Source organism: Sapajus apella, unplaced genomic scaffold, assembly GCF_009761245.1.
Source record: "Sapajus apella isolate SASKATOON/1434 unplaced genomic scaffold, GSC_monkey_1.0 scaffold59, whole genome shotgun sequence".
Lineage (NCBI taxonomy): Eukaryota > Metazoa > Chordata > Mammalia > Primates > Cebidae > Sapajus > Sapajus apella.
The window spans coordinates 7624160-7637556 of record NW_022436999.1 but is presented as its reverse complement, the minus strand read 5'-3'; the positions used below and the strand labels follow the sequence as shown (position 1 = coordinate 7637556).

General features: G+C 36.7%; 1 protein-coding gene across 2 annotated transcripts in view; it reads left to right on the top strand.

The window, feature by feature from the left end:
* The window catches only part of FUT8 (fucosyltransferase 8), a 356276-nt gene that overhangs the window by 52675 nt on the left and 290204 nt on the right, over nucleotides 1–13397 (top strand). The window lies entirely within an intron of this gene.

The following is a 13397-nucleotide window of genomic DNA, read 5'->3' as shown; positions in this document are numbered from 1 at the left end:
GGTGTTTGATTTTCTGCTCCTGTGTCAGTTTATTTTTGAGATGGAGTTTCGCTCTTGTTGCCCAGGCTGGAGTTGCAATGGCATGGTCTTGGCTCACTGCAGCCTCCGCCTCCCAGGTTCAAGGAATTCTCCTGTCTCAGCCTCCTGAGTAGCTGAGATTACAGGCACCTGCCACTATGCCTGGCTAATTTTTGGTATTTTTAGTAGAGACGGAGTTTCACCATGTTGGCCTGGATGGTCTTGCTCTCTTGACCTCGTGACCCGTCCGCCTCAGCCTCCCAAAGTGCTGGGATTACAGGCGTGAACCACTGCGCCTGACCGCCCCCCCTTTTTTAAAAATAGTTTAGGTTCTCGTTACCACGAACATATAAATAAATAAATATAATTTGGTAGTTGCTATGATAAAGCGTGAGGTGGCAGAGGAAGTTCTAGTAGGATAACGGTACGTGGTGATGATTATACTGAAAAGAGATGATGTTTAAGCTTAGCATCAAAAATAAGTAGGGGCATTCCAGGCAGACAAACTGAAGAAAGTCTTATTAGGAATTTGTTACCTGTTGTCAACTCTTGAGACTTTTTCTTTAATCCTTACTGCAGTTGTGTGCTTTTCCTATTTGCATATGCTATTGCCTTTCTTCAGATATTGATTAAAATCTGTGAATGAGCATGGAAAGACAGAATGACACACAGTAGTACATGTATCTTTATTACCCAGCTTGAGTGAGTAGAGTGGTAAAATGTAAAGTAGTGCAAAGTGAACGCTGCCTGCATTGAAGATTTAAAACCTGATATAATTTGTGTTAAAAGTTGTCTTGAAGGTTTTTCACTACTTGTAATGTAAATCTTCAGTAGGCAGCTGTTTTCAGTCTACTTTTGTTATGTGTGGTTTTATCTTTTATTTCTACCTCTTTTTTTTTTTTTCCTCTCGCTGTATTGCCCAGGTTGGAATGTAGTGGCTGTTCACAGATGTGATCATAGAGCACCGCAACCTCAAACTCCTAGCCTCAAGCAATCCTCCTGCCTCAGCCTCCTGAGTAGCTAGGACTAAAAATGTGTGCCACCAGATCCAGCTGTTTCTACCTCTTTCAAATGTGTGTGATTGCCCTACAGTGTGGTTGGGTAATATCTTGATATGAGTAGCCACTAATACTAAATATAAATTAACTGAATGCCACAGCAAGTAAAGAGATAATTTACTATTTTTGATTCCTTAGAGAAACCAAATATTTTGTGATTTTAAAATGAGAAGCATTAAAAACAATTCTAAAATGACTTAAACAGAAAGGTCATTTATTGCCTATATAAATAGGAAAAATAGAGATGGAGAAATTCAGGAACAACCAGATCTGGGAACTTAGATGCTGTCTTGAGAGTATTCTTCACTTCCTAGCTTCATGTTTTTTTCTTTTTTTGGTCTCATTTTCTGCTTATGTTAGAAAGCTTCTTTCATGGCAAAGACAGCTGAGAACTTAGTTTCCTAGGATGACCTCTGATGGGCTTATCTCTGGGCTAATCACTGTGGGGGATTGTTGTTCACGTTAACATCAGAACGACATAAATGGGGTAGTGTCAGTTCCCCAAAAGATACTTACTATTAACCAGATAAATAGGGAAAATGAATTTAAAGTAGCAAAAACAGTTTAAAGCCATTATAGAGGAAGAAAAAAGAAAAGGGAAAAAAGAGAGTAGTAGACACAGTGAAAGAGAAATATTTTCATAGGAGAGAGAAGCAGGGAAAGGAAGGGAACTAGTATCAGTTAAGAATTTACCGTATGGTGGCCAGGCGCAGTGGCTCACGCCTTTAATCGCAGCATTTTGGGAAGCTGAGGTGGGCGGATCACCTGAGGTTGGGAGTTCAAGACCAGCCTGACCAACATGGAGAAACCCCATTTCTATTAAAAATACAAAATTAGCTGGGCGTGGTGGCATATGCCTGTAATCCCAGCTACTTAGGAGGAATTTACTGTGTGGTAAGCCTTGTGTTAAGCATCTTATGTTTTATCTTTACAGCTCAGTGGAGGCAGCTGTATTATCTCCAGAGGATAACCATTTCTAGATCTGGTAGTTGAAAACCTTTTCTTTTTCCCAATTTGGCATATTTCCTTTATTTTTTATTTAATTTATTTTAAAATTTATTAGAATTTTTTTTTTTTTTTAAACTTTAAAGACTAAGTCTTGCTCTGTTGCCCAGCTGGAGTGCAGTGGTGGGATCTCGGCTCACTGTAGTCGCTGCCATCGGGGTTCAAGCAGTTCCTCTGCCTTAGCGTCCCGAGTAGCTGAGTAGCTGGGACTACAAGTGCGCATCACCACACCTGGCAAATTTTTTGTAGTTTTTAGTAGAGACAGGGTTTCAGCATGTTGGCCAGGATGGTCTCAGTCTTCTGACCTCGTGATCCACCCACCTCAGCCTTCCAAAGTGCTGGGATTACAGGTGTGAGCTACTGCACCCAGCCTCCTTTATTTTTTATAGTTTTTTCATTTTTAAATTATGTATTAATACATTAAAAGTTACACTTTATGATACACAGTTCTGTGGATTTTGGCAAATGCATAGAATATGTATCTACCCTCATAATCAAGACACAGAGCTCCTGCTGCCCCTTTGTAGTTAACCTCTCCTCTTAAGTTCATCCCCCTGGAAAACGCTGTTGTGTTCTCCATGGCTACTGTTTTACTTTTCCAGAATGCCATATACAGTTGTCCCTCATTATCTGAGGGAGATTAGTTCCAAAACTTCTTCAGATGCTAAAATTCACAAATGCTTGAGTACCTTATGTAAAGTGACCCAATGTTTACATATACACACATCCTCCTGATAACTCCAATCATCTCTGAATGTAATACCTTATACAATGTAAATACTATATACATAGCTGTAATCCCATGTTGTTTATTTGTATTATTTTTTTTTTCCTGCAATATTTTCTATCCATATTGGTTGAATTCTCAGATATGGAACTAGTGGATTTAGAGGGCCTACTGTAAGTGAAATTGTAGTTATATAGACTTTCGGATCAGCCTCTTTCACTTAGAAAATTTATTGAGATTCATTCATGTTGTGTGTATCAATAGTTTGTTCCTTTTCATTGCTGAGTATTAATCTATGGTATGAATGTACTATGGTTAATTTATTCATTTATCTGTTGAAAGATGTTTGGCTTGTCACTAGTTTTTGGCAATTATGAATAAAACTGGTATAGACATTCATATATAGCTTTGTGTATGATCGGTTTTCCTTTCGCTTGGGTAAATACCTGGGAGCAGAGTTCTGGATCGTGTGGTAAGCACATGTTTACTTTTGTATGAAACTGCCAATCATTTTCCAAAGTGGTTGTATCATTTTGCATTTCTACCACCAATGATTGAGAGTTTCAGTTGCTCTGCATCCTTGATAGCACTTGATATTATCTGTTTTTTTGTTTTTTTTTTTTTTGTTAATTTTTTAAGAGTAAACCTCACAATGTTTATTTTTAATTTTAGCTCTTATAATAGGTGTATAGTTATATATCATTGTGCTTTTAGTTTGCATTTTCTTACAAATGACTTTTGATATATTTTTATTTTCACGTGCTTTAAGATGTCTTTCCCCCTTTTTTTTTTTTAAAAAAAGAGTGTTGTTGCCATGTTACCCAAACTGGAGTATAGTGGTGTGATCATCATTCACTGCAGTTCAAGCAGTTCTTCTACCTCAGTTCCCCGAGAAGCTGGGAGTTGTGCCACCATGTCTGGCTAGTTTTTTTTTTTTCTGTAGAAATAAGGTCTCACTGTATTGCCCACGTTGTAAAATATCTTTCTTGAGCTGGTCATGATGGCACAAGTGTGTAATCACAGCTACTCAGGAGGCTGAGGCAGGAGGATCGCTTGAGCCCAGAAGTTTGAGATGAGCCTGGGCAACATAGGAAGACCCTGTCTCAAAACAGCAACAACAAAAACCTTTCTTTAACATTTTGAGAATGCTTATTGGCTTTAAAAAACGATGATAGTTCTTTTTTTCCAAAACAGAATAGTAAATGGCCCTGACAAGGTCTATAGCAAGCATTAGTTCTTTTTTTCCAAAACAGAATAGTAAATGGCCCTGACAAGGCCTATAGCAAGCATTTGGATTACACCCTCAACTGTATCACACAACTCCAGGGGACATCATTCACATAAAAAAAAATTTTCTTTTTTCTACACTGGAGTTTTGTAGTACAGCAGTCCAGGCTGTATATTTACAGTTATTATCTAGGATTATCAGTGATTAGGTTTCATGGAAAATTTGAGTACTACCAAATGATGTATTTAAAAAGCATTTTTCGGTGTTTCTCTGAAATGAAATTTTGTCCAGGAGCTGGTTCTGAAGAAATGCCCTACAGTCAGTATGTCTAATGCATCAGACTTGGGAGACATAAATGCCTATTTCAGATACCCACCTCTGGCATTTGCAGCATGAGTGACCTTGGGCATCTTGTCTATCTTCTTGGAGTTCTTTTTTTAATCAGCAAAACAGGGTTGATAATCTCTCCTTTTTGTAGATGTGACAAGAATTATAAATAATGCATGTAAAATACCTGACATAAAGTAGACGTCTTCAAGTTGCAACTGCTTTTACTTCTATTTTTTAGCACTTAGTGTTGATTAGCCAAACAGCATATCAGACAAAAGCTTACGGTATCAGCAAAGCAGAAGAAAAAGAATTTGAAAAACAATTGAAAGCATTTAGTATGTTAACATTTAAAAAAATACTGTAGAATCAGGAAAGAAATAAGAATTTATTGGATTAAATGTTAGCTGTTTAGTATTATTTTTATTTTGAATTTAATAGGGAGAGAATAGAGGGCCGTACTATTATATTTTCTGTACTTGGGACCTCCAAAGGTCTTAATTTGGTCTTAACCACTACTACTACCACCAGAACTGCATCTGGCAGGAAAGGAGATCCTCTCTACCTTTGAGGCTATGAGGATGTGGACGAACTGGTTTAGGAGTATCAGACTAATACTCAGAACAGAAGTAGAAATGGAGGGAAACAATTCAGTCTTCCTCAGAGAATGGACATGTACCTCATTTAGGCTAATTAGAATCTTTTGTTTAGTAACTTCTGAGAAATGATAGCTAGACTGTTGGACACATGAACCGGAGGGTCATGTGAAGGACAGAAGTTTCTTTAAAGTCATACTCCTAAATGTAAATAAATATATTTAAAAATTTTTAAAGGGTGATATAAGCTATATTTTTTCTTACTTTGAAGGGAGTTCCCTCCTGCTATATAATTCATATTGTCTCAGTTATTGAAACAAATTATTCATTTGATAAAGCGTTTCATGGTGAGGAGAAGAAACTACAAGTTTTTTCTCTATGGATGTGGAATGCTTTTAAAGGAAAATAAATGCTCACTTAAACAGCATTAGCAACAATAAGCTATGCACAAAAGCCCTCCCAGTGTTGAGAAACCATCGTGTAAGTGTTGAGCACTCTAATTTGCTTGTCTCTTTACAAATAGAAAATGATCTTATCCCTTGTGTTCATTAAAGCTTTATTTGCCATAGCTAAGATATGGAATCAACCTAAGTGTTCATCAACACATGAATGGATAAAGAAAATGTGATATATATATATATACACACACACACAATGCAATACTACTCAGCTTTTCAAGAGAAGGAAGTCTTGACATTTGTAACAACATGGAAGAACTTGGGGGACATTATGTGAAGTGAAATAAGCCAGACACGGAGAGACAAATACTACATGATCTCACTTATATGTAGAATCTAAGAAAGTTAGACTCATAGAAGCAGAGAATAGAATGGTGATTACCGGGGGCTGGGAGCTGGGGAGAAATGGGGAGATGTGGCTAAAGGGTACAAAGTTTCAGACATATAGAGGAATAAGTTCTAGAGATCCAAGGTACAGCATGGTTGACTGTAGTTAATAATAAAGTATTATATACTTGAAAATTGCTTGGAAAGTAGTTTGTTGTTGTTGTTGTTGTTTTAATTTAAGTGGGGTCTCATGTTGCCCAGGCTTATCTAGAATTCATGGGCACAAGCAATCTTCCTGCCTCTGTCTTTCAGACATGCACCACCATGCTCAGCTAGAGAGTAGATTTTAAGTGTCCTTACCATTAAAAAAATAGTTGGATATATGAGATAATAGGTATATAAATTAGCTTGATTTAATCATTCCATAACATATACAGATATAAAAACATCCAGTTGTATGCAGTACATATATGCAATTTTTATTTGTCAAAATAAAGTTTAAAAATTGTATCCATCTGGAGTTCCTTTTGTGGGAAAATGACTTCCTTGACTACTTAAGGTCTTTTTTTTAACTCCTAAATTTTAGACATCTGTAATTGGTATAATTGGTAAGTCACAGTTATTAGTGAGAATTTTATTTGGGTTCATGAAGAACCAACAAAGGCAATAAAACACAGCAAGAATTAGGGAAAAGCTAAAGCATAGTCCAGTTATCTCACTTATTGTAAATGAGAAGTACCCTTCACCTAAATAAGATTGAGTAGAGACTGCCTTACCTCTGCAACAATTTGTAACTGTGGAATTAGAATTTAGATTTAAGCTAGCAAAACTAGAGCTACATTTTATACTCAAAACTATGTCTGCCACTTAAAAAGAGAAAGAAATGGGCCAGGCGAGGTGGCTCATGCCTGTAATCCCAGGCACTTTGGGAGGCTGAGGCAGGTGTATCAGGAGGTCAGGAGTTCAAGACCAACCTGACTAACATGGTGAAACCCTGTCTCTACTAAAAATACAAAAATTAGCCAGGTTTGGTGGCATGTGCCTATAATCCCAGCTACTTAGGAGGCTGAGTCAGGAGAATCACTTGAACCTGGGAGGCACAGGTTGCAGTGAGCCAAGATGGTGCCATTGCACTCCAGCCTGGGCAACAGAGCAAGCCTCCATCTCAAAAAAGAAAAGAGGAAAAAATGAATGAATATAAGCTGGTTATACAGAAAGAAGTATATTTTACACAGATTTATTTATCTATTTAATTAATTAAATTAATTTATTTTTTTATTGTAGACGGGGTTTCACCATGTTGGCCAGGCCAGTGTTTAACTCCTGATCTCAGGTGATCCACCAACCTCAGCCTCTCAAAGTGCTGGGATTATAGGAGTGAGTCAACATGCCCAGCCTCACAGATTTTTTTTTTAATAGGTAATTTCTTACTTAGATAACTAGGAAGGATAAGTGGATATATTTTTGGAGAGAGAGAGAGATATATATATATATAAAATATACATATATAATATATATAAATGTATGTATTTTACATATATATATTATATATATATAATATATATAATATATATAATATAATATAATATATATATTTATATTTATATATATAATATATAATATATATAAAATATATATATTATATATTTATATTATATATATTATATTATACATATATATATTTTTAAAGAGGAGCAGGTAACTTTTAATTCTCTTTGTAACTTAGAATTTCTTTCTTTTCCCACTTGATATATGGAGACCTGTGTAGGATGTTTGTGGAGTTAAAAGAGATTAGTTAGGGTTGTTGAAATATAGATGTCATTTTAGTACTGAACCTTAGAATAGTGACTGTTTTGTGTTTTCACACATTTTAGAAAAGTATATATATATCTTGATAATTATTTAAAAAATTGAACCAAGCTTTGGTTCATAATGAGATTTGCTTACTGGTTAAATTACTTTATGTTTAAAAATGAGTACATGGCTTGGCGTGATGGTTTATACCTATAATTCCAACTCTTTGGGAGGCCAAGGCAGGTGGATCATCTGAAGTTGGGAGTTCAAGACCAGCCTGATAAACATGGTGAAACCCCATCTCTACTAAAAATACAAAAATAAAATAAAATAAAATAAAATAAAAATAGCTGGGTGTGGTGGCACGTGCCTGTAATCCTAGCTACTTGGAAGGCTGAGGCATAAGAATTGCCTGAACCTGGGAGGCAGAGGTTGCACTGAGATCGTGCCACTGCACTCCAGCCTGGGTGACAGAGCAAGACTTCATCTCAAAACAAAACAAAAAAGTACGTCGCTTACTCAGATTTAATAGGATTTAATCTGGGTTTTCAAAGAGCTCCCTAGATAATTCTTAGATGCATCCAGATTGAGAAGTACTAACCCAGAGTAAAACAGAAACAGCTAAGGGTGAACTTTTTTTTGAGATGGAGCCTTACTCTGTCACCAGGCTGGAGTGTAGTGGTGCAATCTCAGCTCACTGCAATCTTCGCCTCCCAGGTTCAAGGGATTCTCCTGTCTCAGCCTCCCAAGTAGCTGGGATTACAGGCATGTGCCACCACACCCAGATAACTTTTGTATTTTTACTAGAGATGGAGTTTCACCATGTTGTTCAGGATGGTCTTAATCTCCTGACCTCATGATCTGCCCACCTTGGCCTCCCAAAGTGCTGGGATTACAGGTGTGAGGCACCGCGCCTGCCCGACATTTGAGGACACAAACAATTTAAGGTACTGACCATCTCATAATGAATGAATGAATGAGTGAGTGAGTGAGTGAGTACAGTATAGGCCGGGTGTAGTGGCTCATACCTATAATCCTAGCACTTTGGGAGGCTGAGGCGGGTGGATCACTTGAACTTAGGAGTTTAAGACCAGCCTGGACAACATGGTAAAGTTTCGTTTTTACCAAAAATACAAAAAAATTAGCTGGGCATGGTGGTATGTGCCTGTGGTCTCAGCTACTTAGGAGGCTGAGGTGGAAGGATTGCTTGAGCCCGGGAGGCAGAGGTTGCAATGAGCCAGCTGCACTTCAGCCTGGGTGACAGAGTGAGACCCCATGTCATTTACAAAAAGAATAAAGAATATAGTATAGAGGGGCATCCTGCAAGGAAACCTGACCAGTGCATCACAAAACTTATCAAAAACAGGGAAATCTGTAAAACTGTCATAGATGGGAGGAACTTAAAACTATGGGCTCTAGTTAATATATCAGCATTCATTAAGTGTAGAAAATGTACCATACTAATATAAGATGTTAATAGGATCAGGGAGTAGTATATGGCAACTCGCCATATCATCTTCAGAATATTTCTGTAAGCCTGAAACTGTTTTAAAAAATGAAGAGTTTTTAAAAATCAAGGCTGAGTACAGTAGTTCAACCTATGATCCCAGCGCTTTGGGAGGCTGAGGCAGGAGAATTACTTGAGGTCAGGAGTTTGAAACCAGCCTGGGCAACATAGCAAGACCCCATCTCTACAGAAAGTTTAAAAATTAGCTAGGAGTGGTGGTGCGTGCCTTTGGCCTCAGCCACTTGGGAAACTAAGGCAAGAAGATTGCTTGAGCCCAGGACGTTGAGGCTGTAGTGAGCCATGATTGCATCACTGCTCTCCAGCCTGGGCAACAGAGCAGGACTTTGAATAAAAAAAAAAAAAAAAAAAAAGACAAAACACCCAAAAAGTAGTTAATTTTAGAAGTCATGGGTAATATAAACACTTTGAGGTCAGAGTCATTTGACTTACTATTGGTATGCTTAGGATTTAGCAGAGTTAACACAAAATAAACTTTAAGGAAATGCTAAGTGACAGTGTTACTTATGTTATTTTGTAGAAATGGCTTTTGGAAAGGTAAGAAGTAACTTGACAAGCTTTTTAATTTTTTCAATCATTTTTTACTAAAAATTGATCAAAAATTTTAATTTAGTACAACAAATTGAAAATATTTGCGTAAACTTTCTTTTACTGCATGAGAGGCCAGTTTGAAACTCCTAGTGTTGTACATGGTTCTGAAAAGACATCAAGCTTAGTTTACTTTATAAAAGCATTTCATTTCATTAACAGGCTTGTTGGTAAATAGTAAACATAGTCCTTTGACAAGTAGAGTTAAATGTAAGTATTTCTTTTAAAAAACTGAGTACATAAACCTATTAGCTAGTAGGAAATGTAAATAGAAATCATGGGATACCATTACATACCTATTAGAAAAGCAAAACAAAAACAAACTAATAAACGCAGGCAATAGCAAGCTGACAGACATAGAGTAACTGGAACTCTCCTGTCTTGCAGATGGAAATGCAAAAAGTATACAGCTACTTCAGATAACAATTTGTTAGTTTCTTATAAAGTTACCATATGAACTGGCTGTCTTACTTCTAAGTATTTACCCAAGGAAATGAAACGTGCCTGTAAAAATCAGTAATGCTCTGTGCATAATTGCCAAAAACTGGAAACAATCCAAATGGTAATGTATAAATAGATAAATATTAATGTGTGAATGTACAAACTATGGTACATCATACAATGGATGATGTACCAATTATAAAAAGGAGTGAACTGTTGATACGTGTAGTGTAGCAGTTTGGAGGAATCTTCTTTTATACTTTGTGAAAAAAGCTAGTCTTGTGATTCCATTTATATGATATTATCAAAAATACAAAACTATAGTGGTGGAGAATGTGTACTGATTATCCAGTGCTGTGGTTTGAATGATTTTTGTCCCCTCTGAAAATTCACATTGAAACTTAATCACCAGTGCAACAGTGTTGGGAGGGAAGGCCCAGTGGAAGGTGTATGTATTGGTTCATATGCGGGAGCCCTCACGAATGGGTTAATGTTGTTATAAAAAGGGCTTGCTCTCTTCTGCTTTTCTACCATATGAGGGTGTAATATTTGTCTGCTTTTGTCCCTTACCTTTCATCATGAGTGTTCACAGCCAGAAAAACCCTCACCAGATGCTGGCACCTTGATCTTGAACTTAACCGCCTCTAGAGCTGTGAGAAATAAATGTCTGTTGTTTATAAATTACTCTCTCTCAGGTATTCTGTTATGGCAGCACAAAATGGACTAAGATACCTGGGGTTATGGGTGGGGAGAGTGTGTGACTATGGAGAGAGAGCATGAGGGAGTTTTTTGGAGTGATAGAACTGTTCTGTATCTTGATTATGGATATACATGTGTTGAAATTCATAGAACTGTATACTCCTACTTCCCCGCCAAAATCTGTTTTACTTTATGTTAACTTAAGAAATAAAATTGAAGACGTACAAAGAAACTAAATGTGTGTCTACTTTATAAGGCATTTGGCCTAACTACTGGTCAAATAAACTTATATAAATACTGTCTAATGTTTTCGCTATTAGATTTTTTTTTTAAGTCTCAAGGATTTGTATGAAAAGTGACTGACACACAGAAAACCTTTATTTTTAATTAAAAAAAATAGAAACAGAGTCTCACTATGTTGCCCAGGCTGGTTTGAACTCCTAGGCTCAGATGACCCTCCTGTCTTGTCCTCCCAAAGTGTTGGGATTACAGGTGTAAGCCACCGTGCCCAGCTAGAAAACCTTTCATATTGAAATAATTAGCACTATAATCTTGTGCAGAGAATCGGGATGGTCACCTAGTACAACTTTACATTTTTAAACAGGTAATAACTATCATTTAATGAAATAATACTGTTCAGTGGTTTTATCACCCAAGTGATACTGTATCCCTTGGCAGTGTAATACTACACATACATATTTTTTGAATTTGCTGTGTCTTTTAAGCCTTTTAATCTGCAGGTTCCCCCTCTCATCTGTCTCTTTTTCTTACAAGTTAGCTATTGAACCCTGGGCCATTTGACTTGTAGGGTTTCCCATAGTTTGCATTTTGCTGATTGCATACTAATAGTGCAGTTTAGCACTTACATCTGTTCTCTGTATGCCCTGAAGATTTTTAGCTGGATTCAGAGGCTTGATCCAAATTAAGTGTGATACCTTTGACAAGGCAATAGAAAGTGTATCATCAGAAGGCACTTGGCTAGTTGGATGACTCTCTTTGTGACGTTAGCAGCCATTGATACTCAGTACTTAGATGCATTTATTCATTGGAGGTTGCAAAATAGTGATAGTGATATTCTAAATTCTTTCTGTTTAATTTATTACTTAGCATACTTCCATAGAATACTCTCTTCATCACTGTTTGGTTGTTGAATAGTATAATTCACAAGAAAGGGCAGGATGAATACTAGATTTTTTATTTTTATTTATCAGTTTTCAAGATACTGAAATTGTTTCATCTAAACCTGTGAAGGTGTTTTAGGGCTTGTTTTTTGTTGTTGTTGTTTGTTTTTTACATGTTTGGATTTTCATTCATTGCAATTAATATGCTTAATGAAGCTCAAATTGTTACATCTTTGACCAATGGGAATTTGCCCCTCACCTTCTCTCTCTCTCTCTGTCTCTCTTTTGTAAAGACAGGGTCTTGCTATGTTGTCCTGGCTGGTCTAGAACTCCTGGGCTCAAGCAACCCTGCCTGGACCCCTCAAAGTGCTGGGTTTACAGATGTGAGCCACCACACTCAGCCATCAGTAAGAGCCACTTTAAGAGCTTCTGAATCCTTTGAACATGATGCTACTACTCTTTGATAGCTTTTTTCTTATTGGTATGTCGAGTTATTCTAGGCTTATTTTGGAAATTTTCTGTTGATGCTATGGAACAGCTGTTTCTCCAGAATTCACTGGCAATGGAGATTTTTATGTAATAGAATTAGTACTAGTTGAAGAGAGCCCTGACTATTGCCACCAATAAAACCAGCTTTGATTTGGGTTAAAACAGTACCTGGAACATAATAGTAGTTCAGTAAATATTTGCTGAGTAGATTTTAGGATGTGAATATCTTTAGGTTAAGTTCCATTACTTATACTTCTTTTTTCCCCCCTCACAGTGTCTGACTCTTAACTTCCCAGTAAATAAAGTGAAATGAGTAAGATCATGGCCTTTGATAGCAGACTTTATTCTGCTTTATGTTAATTGTGTGACTTTGGAGAAAGAAGTTGCTTTACCATACTTCTATTTAATTATCTACAAAATGGGTTAATAACTAGCTCAGAGGGTTGTTAGGAGATTTAAGTGAAGTAATTTAAGGCATTAATATAGTTGCTGACATTATACTGTGTGTATACTCCATGCATTTGGTTTTACACTGTATTAAAGTATAATTAAATTAGACTATCAGTTGAAGAAAATAGATAAACCTGATAATAACAGGAATAATAATTATAGCTAGGTTTTATTAGGCTTATAGTTGCATACCTTGGAGATACTGCTGGTTGGGTTTCAGACTACTTGAATAAAGCAAATAAAGTGAGTCACACAGTTTTTTGGTTTCCCAGTAGTGTATAAAAGTTTTATTTATGCTATACTATAGTCTATTCAGTGTGCAATAGCAGTATGTCTAAAATAATATACATATCTTAATTAAAAATACTTTATTGCTAAAAATAGCTAATGATCATCTGAGTGTAATGTTTTTGCTGGTGGAGGATCTTGCCTTGATATTGATGGCTATTGACTGATCAGGGTGGAGGTTGCTGAAGATTGGGGTGGCTGTGGCAATTTGTGTGTGTGTGTGTGTGTGTGTGTGTGTGTGTGTGTGTGTGTGTGTGT